The sequence below is a fragment of the Hipposideros armiger genome, unplaced genomic scaffold (assembly GCF_001890085.2).
Source record: "Hipposideros armiger isolate ML-2016 unplaced genomic scaffold, ASM189008v1 scaffold_357, whole genome shotgun sequence".
NCBI classification, from domain to species: Eukaryota; Metazoa; Chordata; class Mammalia; order Chiroptera; family Hipposideridae; genus Hipposideros; species Hipposideros armiger.
The window spans coordinates 771,792-790,599 of record NW_017731707.1 but is presented as its reverse complement, the minus strand read 5'-3'; the positions used below and the strand labels follow the sequence as shown (position 1 = coordinate 790,599).

The window sequence follows — 18,808 nt, the reverse complement described above, 5'->3', positions numbered from 1 at the left end:
CTGTGGACCGTTTTGGATCTGGCTCTAATACTTCACTGTTCCTAGGGAAGTACACTGATCTCAGTAGTCTGGTTATCTATTGCTACATAACACACAACCCCCAAACTTCGTGGTTTTAAACACAACTTCATTATGATTGCTTACAGTTCTGTGATTTGAGTAGGCTCATCTGGGCGACTGGCACTTGGGATTACTCATGCAGTTGCAGGGAGATGTGGCTAGAGCTGGAATTATTTGAAGGCTCTTTGGGGTGGTGCCAAAGATGGTACACTCACATGACCGGCAGTTGATACTTGCTGAGAACTCAGCCAGGGTTGTTGGTTGAAGGGCCTAAACATGGCTTCTTCCCATCCCTGAGATTGGAAGAAGTTTCCAGTCAGTTAATGTTGTATCCGGAACTGGTCCAGTGCCATTTTCATCTATTCCACTGGTTAAAGCATGGGTGGAGCTTGCTCAGTTTCCAGGGGTGTGTGTGTGTGTGTGTGAAGAAAGGGACTCCATCTTTTTTTTTTTTTTTTAAGATTTTTATTGGGGTATTGGGGGGAAGGGAACAGTGCTGGGGAATTGGGGGAAGGGGAACAGACAAGTTGCTGTGCTTTTGTTCTTCAGTCTAGTTGTGGAGGACGTTGCTTCACTAGCCCAAGTTGGCACCAATATTGCGCTCTTCCCGGGCGAGGCAGATCAGTCACCGGCTTCTGGACGGCCACTCACTGCGGCTGCTGGCCGCTCACGCTGACTGCTGGCTACACACGGTAGCCCATGGCAACCCACTGCCACAGGGGCTGCAGCCTACGCCGCCGTCGCCAGCGACTCATGTCAACCCAGCTCCAGATTGAGCTGTTGTTCAGCATCTTAGCTGTAGAGGGCAGTGTCACTGGCCCTCATATGTGGGATCTGAACCGGGGCCCTCTGGCGTCCCAAGCCAGTTCTTAACTATCGCGCCACTCGGCCAGCCCGGGACTCCATCTTTTGATGGACAAGTGTTTAGGTTATGTAGGTTGTGGCTATCTTTGGGAAATGCAGTCTGCTGCACTGAACCTTCTTGTTTACAAAGGAAAATAACATTATCTAATGGAGCTGTAGATTCAAGGATTCGATGAGATAAGGTATTACCTAGCACGATGTTCAATATTTAACAAATGGTAAATATCATTATTGTTATTGTCTCCAGATTTCATGCTAGCTCCATCCTGGACTTTAGAATTTCTAAAATACCTTAGCTGGGTACATTGGCACCATTACTGCCAAAAGGTGATACCCTTACCTCCAAAGAGATGAGGAGAATGGATTCAGTGGATTGAATCATCACTTATTAGAAGAAAGCCTCATGGATCAGTGGAAGCCTTGAATGACTTGGAAGAACCAAGTCATTTTTTCTCTTATCTTTGCTGTACAAGGATTAAGACAGCCTTGGACACCTAAGGCCAAATTTCTCTTTGACGTGCTTGCAAATATTACATTGTGTCTTTCAGTGGAGGTTTATCCTGGGTCTATAGCAGAATGTTGTATCTGGTTTGGTTCCACAGGGCTTAAATGCAGAAGGGGGGAGATTTAGGGAACCTTGGGGGCATCTCATAGGAAGCCTTATCTTATGATTCACTATAAATTGTAAGATGTTCTGGAATGATGATACATCAGCAGTTTATAAGTCATAATTTTTGTTTTAATTTGCTAGACATCTGTTAGCTTCGATGGCAACCATATGGGAGTCTAAATTGCCTTTTGAATTACAGGGAGATGGTAGGAAGAAAGCTAAATATGGTTATGAAAATGTCATATGGGAAAAATGTAAGAAAGGTGTATAGACCTCAGTGGGGGAAGTAATTGAATACTGACTTGCTTGGGCTGGCCGCTCACTTTTGGGTCAGTGAGAAGGCACTGAAGCATTCTCACTTGATGATATACCTAGAAGATTGAAATGAAGCCAAGGGGAAAAGTTGGAAAACAAACTAATGTTCCACCCACCATAAAATTGCCAAGGTGAGCTCATTTAGATGGATCACCCTGTCTTAATATGGCCACAGTAATAGTTAGTCCCTGGCAGAAGGTGAAAGCAACCTGTATTTGAACAGAGCTTTGTAATTACAATGTCTTTCTTCTAAGCATCTCAAAACAACTTACAAGCATATTATGACATCTTTGTGACAGATGAAGAAATTGGAGTAGAGACGTGGAGTGACTTTTGAGGCGTTGACGAATATGTCAGGGCTCACTTTTGGAGTGTTAAGTCTCTTCCAGTAACTATAGCCCTAGCTTCTCCTTTGAAACTTATTTAAAAAGATGCTTGTTATTTGAAAATAAAACATCAAGTAAGTTACTTACATCTGTTCATAATTGAAAAGCGATAAAGTTTTTGCATATGCCTCAATTAACACCACCCACAAGCACAAAAATGTTGGGATGAAAATTTTGTTAAAGAATATGATGGAATAATAAACTATTGTGTAGTCTATTGAAAATTCATAAAAGAAAAGTGGAATATTAAAGACAGTGTTCTTGGGTCACATGTGTCTTTCTGTATGAACACTGATGACTGTCTTCACATTTCTAACTTCCAAACCATCATACATCACTGAAGGACCTCAACTGCAGGAACTGTCTCTCAGTCATTTTCATAAGCCTAGTGTCTAGAACCCTGCATGAAACACAGTAGGTGTTTAGTAAATGTTTGTTGAATAAAGAATTATGAAATCGTTGGAAAGTACATAGGCGTCCTCTCCTCTAACTTCCTTTTCAGTGAAGCATTTTCTCTCGAACATCCTGCCCACCTTTCTAAGGATGGATCTGTTTTTGGACCACTTTAATCATTAGAGAGTTTCATCTATCCTCACACAGATGTAATGTGTTTCCCTGTAACCTCTACCCTCCTAATTTACTGTTGCTGATTTTTAATTTTTATTTTGAAGCAATCTCACCCCCACAAAAAAATTGCACATGATACAATTTTATTTTGTCCTGGATCATTTGAGAAAAAGTTGCCGGTGTGATGGCTATCACACCACCACTTTCGTGTATATTTTCTGTAAACTAGGCTACTCTGCTAGATAGCCACAGTGTAGCCATGAAAGCCAGGAAATCACCATTGCTACATCACCATCCTCTAACCCTTGGACTTCACTCAAGTTTCCCCGTTGTTCCAATCATGTCTTGTAAAGCAGAGGAATTCAGTTCAGAACACACATAGTATTTAGTTAAGTCTTTTTAGTTTTTTTCCAGCCCTTCTTTGTCAGGATCCTGACATTTTTAAAGATTATAAACCAGTTATTTGGTAGAATGTCCCTCAATCTGGGTTTGTCTGCCATTTCCTCATTCTTAGATTCAGGCTGTGCGTCTTTGGCAGGGAAATTACAGAAATGATGCTGTGTTCTTGTTGCATGCCATCAGGTGGCTCTTTCTGTTTGTGCCTTTACTGATGATGGTCCCTTGATTAAAGTGTTGTCTGGCAAGCTTCTGAACCCCATGAAGTTAATCTTTACCCTTTTTTGTAATTTTTGTAATTTTGTGACAAGTTACTTTGAAACTATGTAAATAGCCCATTCCTCATCAAGTTTTTGATCTATTAATTTACTTATTTACATCAGTAAGAACTTATGGTTTTCTTTCTTTTTTTTCCCCAGTGCATTTTAATTAAACTGTTACTCTTATTACTCATTTTGATGTTCCCGCTGGTCCAGGTGTGGCAGTCAGTGGTGGAATTTTCAGGCTGCCTCCTGGGCCCTTTAACTCCCATCTGTCTTTGAGTACTTCTTTGTTTTCTGGCAGAACAAGATGTCTCAAGCTCATCGTTTAATTTACTGGCGTCATCTGTTTTGTATCAGCCATTTCTCCAAGGAGCTCTGGTTCCTTTGAGTGGAGAATGGTATTTAGAAACCAAGATCCGGTTAAGTGTGCTCATTGCTACCAGGGTATCACCACCACCCCTCGGATCTCTCAGACAGGGATATATGTGTGCATATACCCATACGCACACACACACACATTTATACCTGCATTTCGATATTTGTCTATATATATTGAAAACCATGGATTCACAATGATACCTCAAATCCCTACCTCATACCACAGGGTTTATTCTAGGTTTTATCCTTTTCCATATTTATAACTACCTTCTTTGACAGTGAGATTCCTGGCTGCCACTACCTTGCATGGGAGCCCTCATCCCTCACGTGGCTCCCTCCTTACCTGCTGGGGCTCCAACATGCTATGCCACAATCCCACACCCCGGTGTGAACACCCTTGTCACTCTGATCAGGCTCTGATGCCCTATTCTGTGCTTCCTCATCCTTCCCCATCCTTGTCCCTGGGCAAAGGTCCATGATGTTTGGTCCCCACTAATGGCTTTAGGACTGAATGTTTTCAGGAAAGAGATGGGGAAGGGCCTCGGCTACTCTTGTGTGATATTAAACAAGACTCATCTCCGTTCTCCATATTTAAAAATAGTCATTCTATCATTCCTAAACTTTCTGTTTGCCATCTTTAAAAGCTCTTTCTCAGGGGTCACCAGTTAGCTCAGTTGGTTGGAGCATGGTGCTGGTAACAACAAGGTTGCTGGATCGATCCCTGCATGGGCCACTGTGAGCTGCGCCCTCCTTAAAAGAATCAACTATGCTATTGTAGCATGAAAGCAATGTGTAACCAATGACCATGTGTAACCCCAATAAAATTTTAAAAAATAGAAAAAGAAAAGCTCTTTGTTCTTTCATGTGTTCTTCACATATTGTTTCCAGATTGTTCCTTGCCCTGGTGCTGGTCCTTTGCCTATGGTCCATTTGGACATACCTCCATTAATGTAGCAACCAGAATGGGACACATTCCTCACACGCTGTTCCAGCCATCCAGGGAGAGGAGGGCTGTTACTCTTGGATTCCCCCTTAAGTCTCTAGGTTGTGTTGGACCTGGAGGCAGAAGACCCTGCTCCTGCCTGGATTTGTCATTGAGTAAGTCACTGTCACAAATTAGCTCCTCAGCTGCTCATCTAAAGTATGGGGAAAATAATTCCAGTAGCTCACAGAGTTTTTCTCCAGTATTAAATGACATCATGCATGTGAAGGTGCTTTGTAAAAGGTGAACCTCTCAATACAAACAGTAGCCAATAACCCAGGTGAAACTGCACACGCTTTTCCTGGCAGCCAGAGAACATCGTTGGCTCAAGGTGATTTCTAGTGCAATGAAACCTTCCCCTCTTTTTCAGGTGAACTTCTGTTAACCCCATCTCCCTAGGCCAAGTACTAATCAGAATCCAAACCCTCCAGTTAATGATTTGAATTTAGATTTGGTACTATATATTCATTCCACTTAAATGTCTTATTCAGACCCAGCGGTTTTCAAACTGTGCTACCAGCAACCCTAGGCTTCCTTGGTGTGTTCAGGGGCCTGGGTGGGAGTTTCTCTGACCTCTGTGTCCCCCAGAGAAGATCAGGCATTAGGTTTGATATTTTGGGATACCATGAAGGATTTTGCTTGAAAAAAGGGGCCTATTGCTTAAACAAACAATTGAGCCTTCAGATGTTTTTGAATCTTGATAGTCAAGGGTGTTTTAAAACAATTACTCCCAATATGAGTTTATGTAGCATTCATTGATATTTCACCCCTTTGTAGATGTAGCAGTATAAGTAGTAAGTTGTTAGTAAATTTCAGCATTCCTAGCAGGGGATCTGATTCAGTAGGTCAGGATAGGGCCCTGGGATAGGGGCCTGGGATAGGGTCCTGGTATTCGCCTTTTGTGTTTTGTTTTGGTTTTTAAATCCCTGCAGGTGATTCTGATACTCAGCTGAGGTTGAGCAGCTTGTTTTTCTTGGCAAGATGTGACATCTCTTCCCATCGCTCCGTGGAGGGAACACTTGGGGGAGCTGGGAGTGGCTAGTGTAGAGTTCTGACCAAAGGGTGGCTGATTTCACCAGCACATGAAGCTAGTGTTCTTTGCTTATGAGAAGAAAAAAATAATAATGTGGCATATTTTATCCCTCAAGGAATTTTTTATTAATCCAAAAGTGCCAGTTTATTTTTAAACCGGAAAGCCCTAAAAACAAAATGAGAAAATCTCTGCTCAAGAGAACCTCTTATGCTGCAATTAATATGCTAAAAATTAGCATCGTATGGGGATAGAAGCTAGTTATTGATTCGGCAGGAACAATGAAAAAATAGACGTTTTGTTCTTTTGGCCTTGCTGTTCTGCACACTTCAGCCCCAGTCAGTGAACTGACCTCCCTTTAAAAACCAGCCTCCTTGTCCAAGGTGCTCTGCCTTGCAGCCTTTGTTTCCTGTGCCCCCAGGCTCAGAACCCTCTTTGGGGGATGGGGGGAGTTGCTTTCTACATCTCTATGGCAGTTTCATTGACTTCACTCTGCTGTGATGCTGTGGTAGGGTCATTTGTTCTCTCATATCCAATTTTGCAGCACTATCACCAAGAGCTGACAGTAAAGCAAATACAAGAGACCCAGCCCTAATATTTGTTAGTTTTCTTGAGAAAGAAAAGTTTCATTGTAGACTATTTAGAGTATGTGTAATGAATTTCCCCATTATTTTCTTGATGTCTTCCTTTCCCCTTCCCTCTTAAAAAAATAAATTAGGTATTAGATTATGGCTGGGCTCCTGAAAGTGGAAATCTTTTGAAAGAAATAAAATTTTGAATAAAAATCTAAATTATTTCTCTGGTGTTTTACTGGGGCATAGTCATCACCACGCCTAAAAAAAAATACCAAACCCAAAATGGCGTGCGAACCCTATGGTTAGTTAGCACGATGATATTATCTGTATGTACATAAAGGATTGTTAATTATGAAATGCAAGGTATAATTTCTAAGTAATGTACTCACCAACCTCAATAACAACATAGTATTTGAAAGTAGATGGCAAAACATATTGGCTCTCCACATTGAAAAGGCATAGTGATGTTCTAGACCTCTTGAAGCACTATTTACGATTTAGACAAATATTATAAGGCATAGGGCTCTTCTTCTTGAAATTTTTTTTCTAAATCATACTTGGCACTATGGCTCGAATTTCTAAAAAGTTTTGAGGGAACAGCTGGTGCTCTAGTAAATATTCAGGCCAGCTATTTTAATGCTTTTTACTTAATTAAGTAGTCCCAATAAAAGAGGAATACTTGACTTAAGCATTTCTCAAAGTATAATGTTTTGCTTCCAACAAAAATTTCCCTCAACTGTTAATATTTCCCCTGACGCAGCCTTAAAACTTAGTTCTGCCAAGTAAGTACTATAGTCCTTAATCACTGCTGAAGCATTTAATGCCAAAACTTCGTTTTCCTGTTTTAAGGGGTAGTTGGATCAGTACAGCACAGCCTTTTTTTAAATTTTTTTATTTTTTTATTGTTAGCTTCAGGTGTACAGAACAATGCAATAGTTACCCTTTTCACCCTCACAAAGTAACAACCCCCCTCCCCCCATCTATTGCCCTCCCACCCCCGATATCATGCTTATCTATTACAATTCCATTGAATCCGTTCCCGCTCTCTACTCCATGTCCCAAGACTATATGTATATATAATTATAGTTGACATACAATATTATTCAACATCAGCTTCAGAAATACAGTGCGGTGGTCAGGCCTCTACACCGACTATGAAGTGGTCTCCCCAATAGGACATGAGTCCACCTGGCCCCCTAAGAAATATTTACAACATTATTGATTATATTCCTCAGACTGTCTTTTTCTATCCCTGAGGCCATATTACAATTACCAATTTGTATTGTCTCATCCCTTCCCCTCTCCTTCATCCCCACCCCCTCCCAACTAACAACCCTCAGTTCTTCCTCTGTGTCTCTGAGACTATCTCCATCCACTTCTCCCATCCATTCAGTTCCTTAGAATCCACGTATCAGCCCAGCCTTTTAACTGAAGAAGACTCCACAGTCACTGGCCTTTTAGAAAAATTCTTTTTAGAGGTCAGTATTAGAGAATGAGAAAAGGTTCATCCTGACGTGGGTATCCTAGTGCCCAGGTGGTAGGCAGGCAGGAGAGCTTCGAGTGAAGGAGTTTGGTGTTCGAGTATGTCTGGAGGTTTCCGAAGCTCCGTTCCCAGGCTTGTGACCTTAGACAGGTAGGTTACTCACTCACCTTGTGGTTAAGTCTCCACCTCACCTGCAAAGTGACATTCTTGGCTGTAGTGTTAATTAATGTTATTAATAGTAGGTTTAAGACCTAACAACCAACTCAGAGTCATGAGGATTAGAGGAGTTAATATGCATAAACTGCTTGGAATATGTAAGAGGTCTTAGTAATTATTCTATTTCCCTCAACGCCCATCATTTCTTTTGGCTGTTTTTCTTAACTTCTTTCAGAACCATTAAAATAATCTTACATTGTAACATATATTTTTTTGTTCTCTGTAATGTTCAGCCTACATGAGTACATTCTCAAAATAACTAAAGGGAAAAAAAGATCTAACAAATGTTCACAATGTTCTTTTCACTGAAATGAATGGCATGTAATTCTTATCATGGATACCAGACTCTGAGTTCATGTCTATTGTTTGTTGTTAATTTTCCCATTTTTCTTTATCCAGTTAGATACACTCTTCAGTTTCTTTGCAAAACCGAACTGTCTCATATTAGTGTTTTGTACTGGGAAGGCGTGTTTCAGCCTCACCCCTGGGGGGAAATAGAAACATTTTATTAGCATTTGTTAAATCTGGATATTCTGGAAATATCTGGATGGCTGTAACTATATATTTTAGCTTCCATGCTATAATTATGTATATTTTGGTCATTGTTTTCCTCTGTATTTCAGACAAACTCTTTAGGTTGCGAAGGTGAACATCAAGTCAATGATACAGGGAACTCACATTTTCCCCTAGTGTGTCCTCCCAGTTGATGCACAGCTAGGATTTTGGCCTGAACTACCTGGATCATTGACTAAATGAGCACCCGTCTTGGTGAATGAGTGGCCTCCTGGCTTCATCTCTGGTGCATGAATGGGATGCACCAAGAGCTGTGCTCTTTTGCCTCTAGTATTGTCCCCTTATGCAGAAAACCCAGGCTACCCTATTTCCGAGCATCATCTTCTCTCTCACTGTGCTTATGTCTGGGAGAAAAGGCCAGGGCATGCTAACTTAGTCGGTGCGAGGAACCTTGTCCTTCATTCTCATTGCAGAAGGTATGCAGGAAACACCAGCCCTTGAAGGTGGAAGAGAGGAGGGAGGAAGGGGAGGGTTAAATAGAAGTTTACTATGGTATTCGTTGGTAAAAAAGAATGATCTATGTAGCATGACAGAATAGTATAGGAGTGTATTTAAAGTCATTCTAGCTTACCCACCACACCCCCAACACTGCTGGTTTAGATTCACTCGCTGATCTCACGACCCATTAATGGTTTGTGACTCCTTTGTGGGAAAGCATTCAAGTCGCCTCCTTGTACTGACCTTTGGCTGATTTTTGGGAGTGTCTGGAAGGTAGCCACCTGATGATCTAAAGCATGCATTTCGCAGCTCCGTCATTTGCAAACTGCCTGCATGGTTTTGGGCAAACTTTTGTGCCACCCCAGAGTTTCTCAGATTTTATTGTGCGTACAAGGCACACCGGGATCTTGTTTAAGATGTAGATTCTCGTTCAGTAGGTGTGAGAGGGGCCAAAGATCCGACACCTTGAACAAGCTCCCAGCTCAGGTGGAAGTTGATGGTTCACTGGTCCAATTTTGAGTTGCAAGGATCTAGACCATTTCAAACTTCTTTTCTTTTCAATTGACTCCATTTTTAAACCTTGACTACATGCATTTAAAAAAGGAAACTTGAAAAATATCACCATTCAAATGAATACAATGACAAAAATGTGGCTTATTAACTTCTAGGTAGCTGCTGGTACCTGCTGGCAGGCTCCAGTCAGGCGGATTCCCCTTCGTTACCATGGAGGTTAACAAGTGCACAGTGTGTTCGACATGCTGGCATCCAGTGGAGACTTTCTCCTTGACTAGACCAGAGGAATAAGAGAGTTGAAAAGGAAATTACTTTTTTTATTCAAAGTTATTTAATGCTATATTCTAAAATTGTCTCTTCTGGCACCCCAGGTCATCAGGGAATCACACTTTGGGAAACAGTGCTTTTAAGTAATTTGCAGGAAGGCATGCATTTATAAGCTGAAACCTATTAGTGAGATAGCTGAATCTCTGGAGGTAAAGTTTGAGGGGGTGGGGGGATGTGTTGAAATTTTTGCCTAGTCTGGGTTCTGTTTTCTATTGGGGAAAAAAAGAGGGGCATCCTCCATTTCTGAAAAGTTGATGACCCTAGACCCAGTGAGTAGCTACATCTTAGATATAAAAAGGAAATACTTTGGAAAATTATATCTCAGGCTAACAGGAAGTCAACCTTACATACTTAGGAAACCCATGTCAGTGGCTTTTTCTTCCTCTGCTCCTCTGTCCCCTCTTCCTTCAAGTTAATATTGATATTATTCAATTTTGGATTGAGTCCATTTATTTGATGCATTTTTTTTAGAATGGGGAATTTTTATGCTTTTCTATTATAAAAACAATACAGCAACATTAATACACCTTTTTTTTTTTAAGGAAAAGAAATTCACCACAATCCCAATACTTTCTTTCGGTTCAATTATTGTCAAAATGGAGGCCCTTGATCAAATATTCTGAGAACAGTGAACAAACATGCCCAAACAAACAAACAAACAAATAAAATTTTGGAGTTTCAGTTGTAGTCACAAGGATTTGGATTTAACAAACCTCAGTTACTTAATTTTGTATATGAAAAATGTGCTTTTCTATCACTACCTGACTTTACTGGCATTTCCCCCTCAGGATAACATTTAGAATAAGTGTTTTCAACATACAGAACAAATACCTTGTAAATAAACATCAATTTCATACAACCAAAAAAAAATTAAATCAATACATCTGCTTTAGGCATTTGAGTGAGGAACCTTGTACTTTTAAAGGAGTTATAGTGTTAAGTAACTGAAAATCAAAAACAAAAAAAAGGCCCTTAGCATTAAATGTTTTTCAACATGACCTTTAGGTAGATGGGAAAATGTAGTTGAGAACTTTCTGAGCATCTGTTTTATTGTTGGTGCCCAGATGCTACTTCATATATATATATATGTTTTTTTAATCTTGAAACTGGATTCCTAGGGAAAAAGTGTTTTTTTGATACCAGTTTATATAGCTTCATCTATTGTGTTTTTTAAATTTAATTTAATTTTATTTTATTTTTTATTTGGGAATTGGGGAAGGGGAAACAGTGTTGGTGAATTGGGGAAGGGGAACAGCCAAGTTGTTGTCCTTCAGTTTTAGTTGTGGAGGGTGCAGCTAGCTCAGCTCCAAGTCCGGCGCCATCCGGCCGCCTGTCGCATCTATTGGTTTCTGAAAGAATAAACTGAATGAAGAGATGGCTAGATAATATAATTATATGTGGCATTTTAATTTTTTTCCATGTCTGCAAGATTTAATAATCCCTAATCTTTCTACTGTATGCTTTGAGCTTTAAAGTTGCTTCCTGGTGAGGAATTAACACTATTGCAGAAAAGTTGCAAAAATAGAATTCTACTCATCTTTAAATTCTTTTTAAGAATCAATATTTTAGAAATGAAAGGATTGGGGGCACTAAGAATAAAATTGAAATAGCTTTTCTATTTTGTGAAATACATATATAGTCAATTTAAATATTGATATATATCCTTGGATTTAAAAAATATAGATTATCAATATATATCCTTCATATATTGATCTATATCCTTGGAATTTTTTTTTGGTAAGAAGATATGTGCTCTCTTTGGAGAAAGAAAACTACCTAAATGACCGTATGACCTCTAAACAATTTCATTTGCAGTAAAAGACTAAAATTTCCTCATCACAGTAAACTATAAATATGCAAACTAAATGACACGTTCTTTTAAATTAAAAATAAAAACCGGAGATCAGTTTTAGTATTTAAGACACAAACAGAAACACAAAAAAAGACTATTATTGTATTTTTCGTTCTTAGATGAAGATTAGAAAATAAACTCTTTGAACTATGAAATTGCTGTATCTTAACTGGAGGCACTAGCAGATCATTAATTATTGCTAAGAACCTTTCAAGTGCAGTTTTTAAATAATAAACGCCCTTTCTACGGAAAATTTCCCTTCTCTTCCCCCTTCTTTCTGTGATTTTAATTCCAAACTGAGAGGACAGGGCTCTTTGCTTTTAGGAAAGCTAAATCTCTCATTCGTTAAAAAGGTTAACCTGAGGATGATAGAACTGCAGGTTGGAATTATTTTGAACAGGAATGCAAATGCTTAATTCAGTGTTCCTGTGGGTCATTTTCGCGTCCATGTAATGAATGGAACTACCCTTTAAATGGTCTTTCGCAGTCCTAATTATGTAGTCTTCAGATTTATATGTTAAAAGGGACCTTAAAAATCACTTAGCCCTCTAGTTTTTACCTCCTTTTTCCACCTTTTCCCCACCTTTTTAGTAGTGGAATCCTTTTTATTTTTATTTTTTTGCCTCCAAGCAAAATTCTAAGCAAAGCCCCCAATTTATAAAACGGACAACAGCTGCTGTTCAGGGAGCTTAGCATCTCAGTGGGCTTGGCCGTTCTCGGCCTTGCCGCATGGAGAGAGTGTGCAGAGGGGACAACGGGAGGCCTTGCGGGTTTCATGTCTTGCGGAGGACGGTGGAGAAGGCATCTGTTTACCATTTACGCATTGTGAGAACCAGGATGAAGCCGGCGTTTGGCCCGTGCTGCCTGGAGGCTGTGTGCACGCTGGATTCCCCAAGTTTCCAAGTCCCAGCACTTTGACGCCATTTGGTTCTACTAAGCAGTTTTGGCGCAGTCATTTTGATTAACATCAACCTTGCTTATGTTGAGTAAGTATTCAGGTTATTTATTATGTATTATTCTCGTGCTCTGGAATGAGCAGACTCAAAAACTCCTGCTTCATATGGATTCCATATGTGGCTTTTAAGTTAGCAGAAATGCAAAGACTTCCAATTAATTTGCACATAAAGTTGCATATTGAATAGATTAAGCTCGATGGCATAGGTATTATTTGAAATTCTTTGTCATCTCAAATATTGTTCATATTTCACTGAAACAAGCGATTAGGTGTTTGAAGATTCTGTGGTGGTGAACTTAATCTGTGAATTCACATATGTCCTATTTGGTTTTTTTTCAATTTGTATTATTAATGTATATATCCATGGAATTTATTCTGTTTGTTTTGCACTGATGAGGTCCAGATAGTATGAGGCGATATTAAAAAAAATTGAAAAAGGGACATTTACTCTTTATTTCTAAACTTTCCTGTCTCCCCCCACCTGGCCCTTCTCCAAAGCTAAACAGAGAATATTGCAACATGTAAGATGGTGATTAAGAGTGATCCTAGTAAGGCTCAAATATTGGCCTTGACACTTCTTAGCTGTGTAATCATGAACAGTTACTTCATCACTGAACTGTTCCCTGTTTCTTTTGGGCAAAAAATGGGTAACAGTAGTGCCTACCTCTAGGAAAATGGTAAATGTTCAATGAGATGATGCTTGCACAGCTCTGAGCACAGTGCCTGAGGTGCCTGAGGGGGATGAGTGTTGAGTGAATACTGATATTGTAATCAAGTAGGGAATAGATGACAACTCAGGACACATGCAAGATTTCGGTTCATTTTCAGCTGGGAAAGGCGGTGTCAATGTCCAGGAACCTCGATTTTCTGTGTCAGGGAAGTAAACTTTTTTTTTTAATTTTATTGGGGAACAGCCATGGTCATTGGTTACACATTGCATGTTACAATAGCATAGTTGACTCTTTTAAGGAGGGTGCAGCTCACAGTGACCCATGCGGGTATCGAACCGGCAACCTTGGTGTTATCAGCACCACGCTCTAACCAACTGAGCTAACCGGTCACTTCAGGGAAGCAGACTTTGTAGGATAGAACTTTTCACTCATGCCAACCTTTGTTTCCTGTTCTCCTTCACCCACTGGAGGAGATTATATCTCCATGCTTCCCTTTTGCAACTGGATCTATCTGAGAATTTTCTAGCCAGAGCAGCTGCTCCATTCTCCTCTCTCTTGAACCCTAATTTCCTCTGACGTTTAGCTGCAGCTGTCCACCATGCTCATCCCTGGCATGACCTGACCAGCCCCCTGTTTTCATATCACAAATGCCAGCATTTCTCATGTCTTGCCTAGAGGGTCACTTTGAGGTCACAGGCCTACCTGGGTTTTATTTTTTTTTAAATGGTAGTATATGTAGAAGATTACAGTTCCAATAAAATAATATAATATGCCCAGAAGAATGCCTAACATTTAGTAGATAGCCCATAATTATTGAAATAAGTTAGTGGAAATGAAAGGAATTTTCTTAGCTTAGGAACAAAATTAGCATCCATCTGGGTCCCTGAGCAAAAATTTGTTATGCACAAATAGGTATGTTTATGAAGTTGTTTAATTTATTAATATATAATTTATTCTGATGATAATTACAGATTTTCTAATTGAATTTATATTTACATGTTTACAAGCTTTTGTTACAAATGGTGTTCAAGGGCCGTTGAACTTTAAGGAATCTGGCATTTCAAGTTATTTTTTGCTGTATGGGAAGTAAAAATAATTTGAAATATCATTGATGTTATAATAAAAGAAAGCTGCCTCCTTCCCTGAAGTTAGTGCTTTTCAGAGTGTGAGCATTTGTCAAGTGGAACTTTGTCTCATTGTTTTTTTCATTTTTTGACCTATCAGAAGTGGTTTCTCTTCCTTCACCTGTATGCGCAGAGATTTCTGGAACTAAAGTTTTGCCCAAATTGACACCAGCTTTGCTCCTGTCCACTATTCATTTATGTTTTGATTTCTTGTGCATTTCTAAACAGACATAAGTTTACAAAGTTGGAGGAGGTAGAACATAAAGGAAGAGAAGCAAAGGCTGTGTTGGGCCACTGTATTGAGGGAAGGATATGTTTGGTGTCCCAGACTGTATTTTTGGACTAAACAATGAAATTATGGGGTGTTTCCAAGTACCTTCCCAGTGAGGGGCATATGCTGCTGCTTTTGCAATCACTGACATGAAGGATGTAATGGGGATTCACTTGGAGGAGTTGCTGGGACTGTGAACCCCATAAGGATAGTTGGAATAAATTTAGGGATATGAACAGGTTGATTGGTGATGCTCCTCCATAGGTCTCTTATGCTTCTATGTGACTCGCTGAGTGTGCCAAGAATGCGCTTTATCTGGGCCATTCCTTAGGTTTGTGATTGCAGCGAGCAACCTCGAAGGATGAGGTGATGTCTCTCCTGGGAACAAAGAGCAATCTCACTGCTTCATATAAAGCAGTGGGTTCCCTAAGCACAGGTTCCTCAACTGTGATGAGAATGTAAAGTGACATATGCAGCTTCCATCTGGGCCCCTCAGTGCTACCCAAATTGGACTTTGGGGGCCAGGACAACTGACACACACATGATGCTCATGCCACGTGCTGTGCTGTGAAGAACAAAATTCTTTGTCTCTGACCCAGGAGTCTTGTATCTTCTGCTAGCTTCCATGAAATACAGGCACACCTCAGAGATATTGTGGGTCCAGTACCAGACCATCACAGTGAAGTGAGTCTTACAATAAAATGAGTCATAATCTTTTTGCTGGTAGAGGGCCTTAACTTCAGTTTGTAAGACATACAACATTAGTGAAGCATAATAAAGTGAAGCACAATGAAACAAGGTATGCCTGTCGTAACAGGCTCATTTATTACCTTGTGGGTAGGGTAAACGCTAATCAAGGCCAGACACAGTTGTATTGTAAGTAAGTTGCATACACATCAGATTAAATGTGTTTGGATGTGTCCTGTTCAGAACACACCTACAAATAGTGTGGTTAGGAAGGTGATAATTGGGGGGCTCCTCAGGTTTCTAAGACCTGCTGAAGGCTTCTCAGGCACTTTGCATCTCTGCCACTGGCCAGTAGGCCTCCAGGGAACCAAGGCATCTTTGCCAAGAATTGTGGATCCTGAGTTAGGTAAGATGTAAAACGGGCACATGGGTGGTTGATGTGGAGAATGCAGAACAACAGGCTCCGGGATTTTTGGTGGCAGTGGGAGGAGAGCACAGAATGCTAGGCGCCTAGGCAGCCCCAGAGGGCACAGACCAGGACAAGATACAGAAAATGCCAGACGTCTGGCCCTGAAAGAAGAGACAGAGGTGGGGAAGTCCAGGCCAAGGCAACGGGCCCGAGCAAAGAAGGGGCAGGAAGAGTCTGTTTCAGAAATACCCTGGCTGTGAGGAATTAAACGGGGGAAGAGAATTTCTGTTTGCTTTTTTTGATATTTATGGATTGAATTGTTTTCAAGCAATCAGTTAACCAACCTATTGGAAAATGACACTGAGACCACCTCCAAGCTGGTGTAGGCAATTTAGAGAAGCATTTAGAATTAACAGCTGTGCCGCTGACAAAAGCCAACTAAGAACGTTTGTTCAGAACAATATACTATATATATGTTTTTTTTCTTTGTGATGTATCTGTAAAAGTGTATTTATCTGCTACCTGCAATAGTTATTTGCTCCTTTCCCCATCAGAAGAATAATGGCTATATGGTAATTAGGCTTGACATTAAGATTCTAGATGGAAAGAGGACTCTCAGAACTCAAATATGAGATGAGATGTAGAAACCCCACGCCTGTCGTTTCCAACATGAATCTTACTGGCATTTAGTCAGAACCAAATTCTAAATAATACTTTTCATTTGTTTAATAATATGTATTATTAACTTCCTGCAGCCATCAATTTAGATCCATGATGATTCATGGATTAAGTAAAAAAAATTGATCAGGAAGTGGATTTTAATGGAGATGCGTCTGAGGGAGTGACCCCTCTCCCTAAGGGCTGCCACCGCATATAGCTGCACAGGCTGTGAACCACACAACTCCCTGGGACATGTGTGCTGCTCCCTGGAGTATGTTGTGTGGCAGCTTTGTGTACATTGGGCAGCCATCCAAAGGTTTAAATAAGTGGCATTTAAAATAGGTGATCCTTTTAAGTTGAATGGGTTCAGACATTGCTGTTAGTGTGATAACACTACCTGCACCTTTCATCCCTTGAAGAGGAGCCTGGTAGTTGTGAGGGTGTGGGCTTTCCATGGGGAGCTGTGGAGCTCCCTGCCAAGGGAGAAAGTTTCTCAGTTTGACAAGGACTGCTCAGGTGCCGACGGGTCTTGCAGACTGGGCCAAGAATCATCATCCCAGGGTCCACTTTTAATTGGGCCCAGGGAGCCCCAAAAACCTGCAGGTGCTGAACCTCTGTTAATATACTCTTGAAGCCAAGTAAACTATTTGTTCACTTATGTTAATGGATGAATAAGCTGGTTCACTCATGTTCAAAATAATTAACCCTCATTTATGAAGTAATTGTCCGCAGTTGCCTTTGACTCTTGAAATTGGTGTATTTGTTATCAAATTAAAGAGATTGCCAACCAAATTTTTTCAGTTTCTTTAAACATTTCGTTCCTTTACTTTCCTTTAATTATATGTGTGAAGTGTTAGCTAGTCTAAATGCACAGATTAATAGAGATCATTTTTATATGGAAAGTTATTTTAATGCATACCTCTGCAAGTAATTTTAGGAAATAAAGGCCGAGTATTAACATATAAACTTGTGTTCATTCTGAATGCATTCTCACATAACACTTAACATTTTGTGCGGTGGATTAAGGGAGGGGCTAACGAAAGACTTGGGAGTGGAATTCTCCCCCACCACCCAGAGAGACATCACTGTTGCTTTCCACAACCGCCTCATTCTGTTCTACCATTCGAGTTTTGAGACCTAGCACAAGGAGAACTTCTACTATCCTTATAGCTAGGCAGAGTTACCTGCCCCTAGTATCTTTCTTGTTTTCTTCCGAGGTGAGCTGGCGACCTCTAAGAAAGCCTGGAGACCTATGATCACCCCCATACCCTCTTCCCCTAGCAGAAGTTGCTGTTTTATGTAATAGGATTTTGAATAGTGGAAGGTAGTGGCATCATATTGGCATATTGAGACTTGGCATCATGATGTCTGGGTGTGAATCCCACTTCTATTACTTTCTAGCTATGTTACCTTGGCCCATTTAAAGCTTTTCGTGTCTTTGTTCCCTCAGAGGCAAAGTGAGTATGTTGGGAAACAGTTCGCCACAGATTTTTCATGTTTCTGCACATCTTGTGAGCTGAGGTACCGACTTGCCTTTGTTCTGTACTATCTTGTCAAAGATGTTTGTACAGTGAAAAGCCTTGGAAGATACGCATAGATACCTGTGAAGAAAAATTTGGGTTCCCTAAGTTCAGGGGTCCTCTCTGGTAGTGCAGTTCACTGTGTGAATCCTCCTTGCAATGTTATATTGGGATTGGGCTCAGGGAACTGGTGCAAATGCTGATAATGTGGCTACTGCTATTGCTGTGTTGTATACTGCCCTTTATCTCTGACCCAGGAGATTCATGTCTCCTGCCAGCATTCATGAAACTGAAGGTAGGCTAATGTGTTAGCTTCTAAGTGGGTTAAAATCTCAGACCCTGACCAGTACTGCAAGCAATAATAGTTGCTCAGTCTTAACTTGGTCAGTGTGCTCTCTGATTCTCCTCTCCACTATCTGTCCCTGCCTTGGTTCAGGTCAGGACCTTTTCTCACAAGCATTATGTAATACTTTCTTCCTCAGTACTCCATTCTCTCCATTGTACTGCAGAGAGATTTCCCTAGTGGCAAATCAGATTGTGTCACACTTCCTTGCTTTAAATACCTGAATGACTCTTAATTCGGATGGATTCAAGCCAAACCATTATAGCGGCGGTTCTCAACCTGTGGGTCGCGACCCCTTTGGGGGTCGAATGACCCTTTCACAGGGGTCGCCTAAGACCAT

General features: G+C 40.5%; 1 protein-coding gene and 1 non-coding gene across 2 annotated transcripts in view; one reads left to right on the top strand and one right to left on the bottom strand.

The window, feature by feature from the left end:
- Positions 1 to 18,808, top strand: part of TSPAN5 (tetraspanin 5) — a 168,502-nt gene that overhangs the window by 3,933 nt on the left and 145,761 nt on the right. The window lies entirely within an intron of this gene.
- On the bottom strand, positions 13,770 to 13,843 carry TRNAI-GAU (transfer RNA isoleucine (anticodon GAU)). Its single transcript has one exon. It is a non-coding gene; the product is annotated as a tRNA-Ile (tRNA).